This window comes from Octopus bimaculoides, chromosome 10 (genome assembly GCF_001194135.2).
Source record: "Octopus bimaculoides isolate UCB-OBI-ISO-001 chromosome 10, ASM119413v2, whole genome shotgun sequence".
NCBI lineage: Eukaryota > Metazoa > Mollusca > Cephalopoda > Octopoda > Octopodidae > Octopus > Octopus bimaculoides.
In genome coordinates, this window is record NC_068990.1 from 21,736,574 (window position 1) to 21,744,073 (window position 7,500).

The window sequence follows — 7,500 nt, forward strand, 5'->3', positions numbered from 1 at the left end:
ATATATATATATATATATATATATATATATATATATACATATATATATATATATATATATATATGTATATGTTCACACAGATACATATCTATCTGTTTATCTATGTACCTATGTATGTATGTAAGTATGTATGTATGTATACATGTGTGTGTATATATATATATGTATATATATACATATATACATATGCATACGTACATATATACATATGCATGCATACATATACATATACATACATACATGCATACATATATATATTTGCATATATATGTCCGGATATATGTATATATATATAAATACGTACATATATTTAGAGAGAGAGAGAGATGAATGGGGGTGGGGGGTGGAGACTGGATGACAAGGCAAGGACAAAAGAAAACATTAGTAAAAAGAAAAAGAATTCGTAAAGCCAGGAATAATATTAATGAAGTTGTATTGAAAGACCTAAAGCAATATTTTCTCTCTTGTATTGAGTCAAGTCAGTCTGTCCTCGAAAACAAACACCGGCCTTTTGTCTTCTTACGACCATAAAACAACGGTTCCTTACGCACTAACACACACTCACAAACACACAAACACACACACACACACACATACACATATATATATATATGAATGTACACATATATGTATATATATATTTACAGATATATGTATATATATATATACATATATGAATGTATATTTATATGCATATGTATATATATATTCAAGGTGCTGAAATGCCTACTCACACATCTTTAGATTTGTTTTACTTTGTTAGATGTTTTATTTTTATTATTTGTATTTTGTTTGCTTACACTTTAAGGTTGTGTTTATTGTGGATATGTCTGGCAGTGTGCATCTATAATGATTTTAAAACTGCTTTCTCGCAATTAAATGCACCTGCAGCTGTGAGTAGACACCCACCCACACGCACACACACACACACACACTTATTTAAACATACGCACCCATATATATATAATATACATATGTGGGTGTGTATATGTGTGTGTGTGTATGTGTTATTTTATGTACGCTTATGTATTCATGTATTCATATGTATACACACACACACACACACACACACACATAGTCTTTCTGATCTATTATTTTTAGGATGCGCCAAAACTCCATCCAATGATAAATAAATATAATTGAACACACGAAGTACTAAAGGCGGCGAGCTCTCAAGATCGTTAGCACGCCGGATAAAATGTGTTGTGGCATATAGTCCGTCTTTACTTTCAAATTTGAAATTCCACAGAAGTGGACTTTGCCTATCATCCTTTCATAGTTGAGAGAATAAATCACAGCAGAGCATTAGGGTCGATGTAATTGACTTACTCATTCTCTCAAAATTGCTGACTTTGTACCTAAATTTGAAACCAATATACAGACTATTTTGATATGAGATACCATTAATTCGATAGAAACACGATAAAGCGGTAGATATACACATATCACACCTCGTGTTTCCAAGCAATTTTTCAGGCTCAAATACACAACATGGCTTGCTTTAGTTGAAAAAGTGAGAAAAGACGTTTAGTCGTTGAGAAAACAAGAGTGACAGAAATTTGAAAGCAAATGGTGGAATGAGAGAAAACGGAATGAAAACACAAAAGGTGACATGGTAAAAGGAAAAGAAAAGAAGGAAGAATAACAAGACAGATTAAACAAGATTTGCGTCTCAAAAACATGAATGATGTTCATAACAGGATTAATATAACAGGTGTAAAATAATTCAACGAGGCGGAGGCCAGCATCTGAGACTGGATGCTTAATCCGGAAAGGGTGGCTTCCTCCAGGTCAACAAAAGCAATTTGTCCATATGTTTACATTTGCCAAAAATTACACACCTAGAATTAAGCAAGACCTCGAAGAAGACACGGCACGTTACATACAAAGGACAGTTCAGGCAAATTTGATCACCGACGTAAAAGCAGGCAATTATGCCGCAAGCCAGAGTGAGACGTCCTGTCGCCCAATATACTGGAAAACTGAAAAGGAAGAACTAAGACCGGGACTAAGTCTCTTTATTCTATGTATCATTGACTTATTTTTCTCCACGTTGTCGCATGAACAAATACAACTAATGATCCGACGTACAGGCCATGTAAACCATAATTGATACACAATGGTTTGCTGTCACCTTTTTTTAAGAATCAGTGATTGCAGAACCAGTAAAATAGCTCAGCCTATATTACATACATTTACAGCTGAATCAACTGGATCAACGTGAAATGCAGTATTTTGCTCAGAAACATAGCGTGCCGTTCGGTCGGAAAATCGAACTCACAATATCTAGTGACTGTGAGTGCAAGACCCTACCCTCTAGGCCACGCGGTTTCCGCACACGCACTCGCGTGCACACACACACATATATATATATATATATATATATATAGTATCTATCTATATATGCATATATAAATATACATATATATAGTTTCTATACACACATACACGTATATATATATAGAGAGAGAGAGAGAGAAAGAGAGAGAGAGAGAGAGAGTGTGTTTGAGAGAGAGAGAGAGAGAGAGAGAGAGAGAGGGAGGGAGAATGAGAGGAAGAAAGTGAGATAGGCGGATAGAAACTTGTGTGTGTAGGTGTGTGTATGTATGAGCTCGCGCGTATCTGTTCATTATGGTTTTCGTGAAAGCGCATGAATATAGCTTCTTGATAAATCTTAAACATCTTTTAGAATTTCTTTTATAAAGCATTGAAGGACGCCTCACTGAATATACTTTGAAATATAATTCTTTAAAATAAAGAATTTTACGTTTCAAATATTGCAACCACTTAAGATATTATATCATTTGTGTAAAACATAACTAATATTCTTTTTATCCTTTTACCCTTTCACAAATTTCCAGTTACTGGATTGTGGTCACGCTGGGGCACTACCTTCAAAATTATCTCGCATTAAGTACATTTATTAAGCACACTCGTTTTCTGGTTATTCCTATCTGTTTTCAGATCCGTAGTGAGGGCGTGAGTTTTTGTGGTTAGTGCTTTGCATTCACGATCTTAAGATGTTTGTTTCATTTCCTTGACCGGGCAATGCGTTGTTTTTTTGAACGAAACACTTAATTTCGCGTTTCTCCTGTCCATTCACGTAGTTGGAAATTTAACCCAGTTCCGGTTCCGGTTAGACTCGTCCCGAGTTATACAGACTCATAGTGACAGTTTCCCACTTTCCATGGCACATATATATCCCACTTGGACGGGACGCCTGTCCGCCGCAGGATTACTCATTTTTGCCAGCTGAGTGGACTGGAGCAAGGTTAAATGAAGTGGTTTACTCAAGAACACAATACGTTGCCCAGTCCAGGAACTGAAACAACAATCTTACGATCATGAGTCCAACACCCCTAACTACTAAACCGCATGCTTCCACACGGACCGTCGTCCCATTCTGGTGAAGAGGTGTTGTACTCTCAGTCATACGCCAGGACAAGTGGGTTAAGCTCCGGCATTATGAGACCTAAGGGTCATGACAGATATAAGTTTGAATATAGATCTCAAAGCCATGCACGCCTATACACTGAATATCGCTTGTCATAAATAGAAATAACAGTACACGCAGATATATTTGCTAACGATTCTGTCAACACGCCATCTTGTTTCTATGTAATATCCTTTTCTACAATAATTCAAGGCCCGAAAATTTTGGGGAGGTGCCAGTCGATTCGATCGACCAGTATGCTACTGGTACTTAATATATCGACCCCGAAAGGATGAAAGGCAAAGTCGACCTCGGCGGAATTTGAACTCAGAACATAAAGACAGAAGAGATACCGCTAAGAATTTCGGCCGGCGTGCTAACGTTTCTGCCAGCTCACCGGTTTGTTTCTATGTAATATTAGTTTAAATTTGATCATTGCTTTCTGGTAAAATTGAGCGATGAATCCTGAGCTCCAGTAGGCTCAAATTCAGTTGATTTAAATTATCCCTGTTTACTCAACGTTCCACTGGACAAAGAAGGCGCTCTACAGAGTGCACAGAATAATTAATATATTCTTAATTTTGCTTTCAAATGATTTTCTCTTTATCTGACATGCAGATGTAAAAACTGGTTATGATTTTAGTTGTCTGCTGTGATTCAACTTCGTTTCAGTAATGAACCATCAAAGATCTTTGATTGGATGAAGACAAATATTCGAAATAGATAAGGACTTTAGTCTTATAGATCTGATAAACTGTGAATTAGAAAAATGATTTAGCACACCATGAAACATGATGTTTACTATCTGTCGTTCGGTCTCCTTTTATTTCTCTCTTTGTATTACACACAGACACAAACAAACACGACCACATACGCATAGGGATACATATACACACATCCACTCATAAATGAAGAGAGTGCGGAAGAAATATATAGAAAAATGCAAGAAGATGAATAAATATATGAATAAATATCCTGGTCGGCTAGATTTATCGAATTTAGTATTCGAAGTAAATAATGTAATACACCACAGACCATATAAACGTATCAATTCAAAATATCCTATATGAGAATAGAATTCCACTTTGTCAAAAAACAATATTAATATTACAACCATTAGAAATAAACACGGACACAACAACGGAAATATGGCTGCTTCGATGGAGTCGGAGAGAAGCTTAAGGTATTTCAGTGCATTTAGGATCAAAGATATTCTCTCTGAATCAGTCTTATTTAAAATTAATTAATCCGTATGTGCTCTGATAACTTCTACAATTTTCCGTACTGCTATTTCCTATTCGTCTTTTCTGTTGATAGCTTCTAATGTATGTCTAATCAGCTTGTGTTGATTCTGTACAGTTGATTAGAACAGGAAATAAAGTTGTGGTTATTATACGCACATGTATTATATCTATCTATCTATCTATCTATCTATCTATCTATCTATCTATCTATCTATCAATATATATATATATATATATATATAAACATACATGTATACATATATACATGTAGGAGTGGTTGTGTGGTAAGTAGGTTGCTTACCAACCACATGGTTCTGGGTTCAGTCCCACTGCGTGGCACCTTGGGCAAATGTCTTCTACTATAGCTTCGGGCAGACCAAAGCCTTGCGAGTGGATTTGGTTGACGGAAACTGAAAGAAGCACGTCGAATATATCTCTCTATATATATGTATTTGTGTGTATATGTTTGTGTGTCTGTATTTGTCACCCGACATCGCTTGACAACCGATGCCGGTGTGTTTACGTCCCCGTAAACTAACGGTTCAGCAAACAAGACCGATAGAATAAGTACTAGGCTTACAAAGAATAAGTCCTGAGGTCAAATTTCTTCGACTAAAGGCGGTGCTCCAGCATGGCCACAGTGAAATGACTGAAAGAAGTAAAAGGGTATTCGTTGGTTGGAACTTATAAACATTTAAGGCATCACTACGCGCGTTTCCACAAATCACATGATTCTTAAGATCACAGTCCGTATTAGTCAGCATCATTTGGCGGTGGGTGGCATAAGAGCTTTATTTGCATATTCAAAACGTTTCCCATAAACATCCCACAGACACATACACGTATACACACACGCACTTACACAAAGACACCCACACCCACACATATATTGCGGTTGTCTACTCCTTAAGTAGAGTCTGACCACCTTAGATCCATCATGGCGTCTTATGTGGCTTTATGTATGTGTGTGTGTGTGTGTGTGTGTATGTGTGTGCGTGCGTGTGTGTATGTGTGTGTGTCTGTGTGTGTATCTCTGTATCTGTGTGTGTGTGCGTGTATACATACACACATACATACAAAGGAAACTTTGAGTGAATAATTACTTAGTATGAAAGATTGTTTTGTCATGCATATTGATTAGAAACAATGCTTAAATAAGAATGAAAATATCACGTCTATAGCAATTAATTATCTAAAACGGTGTGATACTTAAGACAATGACTAAGTTACCTTCAGTACACAACGTGTAGAAAACATGTTTCTGTGAATCAGTGACTCACCCTCGTGTGACTACGTCAGTAGTTGCTGCAAAATGACTGCATGGTCTGTATTGAAAAACCTTTCAGCATGGGATTACTCGATCAGGGTTGATCTTGTCTAAGCAACAACAAGAAACTGCAATTTCTAAAAAACACATTTTTTTTTTTGTCTTTATGATGTTCAAGTAATGCCTATGAATATGAAAGATATGTGTGAACTGAAATGTAATCCACATGGAGTTGAAACCGTATCGCGCGCACGACTCATCAATTTAGCTCCTAGTTTCTAATAAATTTCACCGCGTACCAAAGTACTTCTACATGGTCAATCTGACCTGTTAGAAACAGCAGCCAAATTTCCAACAAACCCCACCCTACAATCTTACAAAACCTCACTTTGGTCAGTATATTCGATAGCATAGAGCAGTAGTCACCAAACATTTTTCACGGTGGGTCAGATAACAGAGAATGAGAAACGCAGAACCATTTTGTATATTCACAATACAGTGAATACACAGAAAATACAGACGATTAACATATTTATTTACCAAAATGTTATCAAAGAAGGCGATGTTAGCAATAAAATAGTTATATCACATCCAGTGTGCACATATCCGAATCTCACACACTAAGCAGCAAAAATAGTCGGTGAGATTTGTGGGACTGCTGTTTAGCTTTTAAGATATCATTAATATTTTCATTGGAATTAAGGCGGCGAGCTGGCAGAAATGTTAGCACGCCGTGCGAAATGCTTAGAGGTATTTCATCTGCCGCTACTTTCTGAGTTCAAATTCCGCCGAGGTCGACTTTGCATTTCATCCTTTCGGGGTCGATCAAATAAGTACCAGTTACGCACTGGGGTCGGTATAATCGACTTAATCCGTTTGTCTGTCCTTGTTTGTCCCCTCTGTGTGTAGCCCCTTGTGGGTAGTAAAGAAATAACTCATAAACACATACGCACATATTCTAAGTAAAGAAATAGGTATTTCATCTGTTCTTATGTTCTGAGTTCTAATTTCGCCGAAGTCGACTTTGCCTTTCATCCTTTCGGGGTCGATAGATTAAGTAACAGTTGCGTACTGGGGACGATTTAATCAATTTGCCCCACTCCCCTCAAAATTTCGGGTCTTTTTCCCTAGAGTAGAAAAGAAACGCTAGCACGCCGGACGAAATGCGTAGTAGTATTTCGTCCGTCTTGAACTCAGAATGATGTCGACTTCGGGATCGATAAATTAAGTACTGGTTGAGTAATGGGGTTGATATAATCGACTATCTCTCTCCGCCAAATTTCAGGCCTTATACTTATAAGAGAAAGGATTACTTAATAACATAAAGGTTTTCAGTATTGCATTTATTTATTCATTTTGTTGACTGGTTTCGTCTGGGAAAGGTAAGCAAAGCTGCAAATGAGGTCAACAAAGTATTTTACTTGAACTGAGAGGGATTTGTAATTCGATTTAAGAATGTTTGTATTTCTTATCAGTTAAGTGGTTAGGGTATTCAGCTTCAGATCGCAAGGTCGTGAGTCCGATACTTGGCGGTGCGTTGTGTGACCTTTATCTCA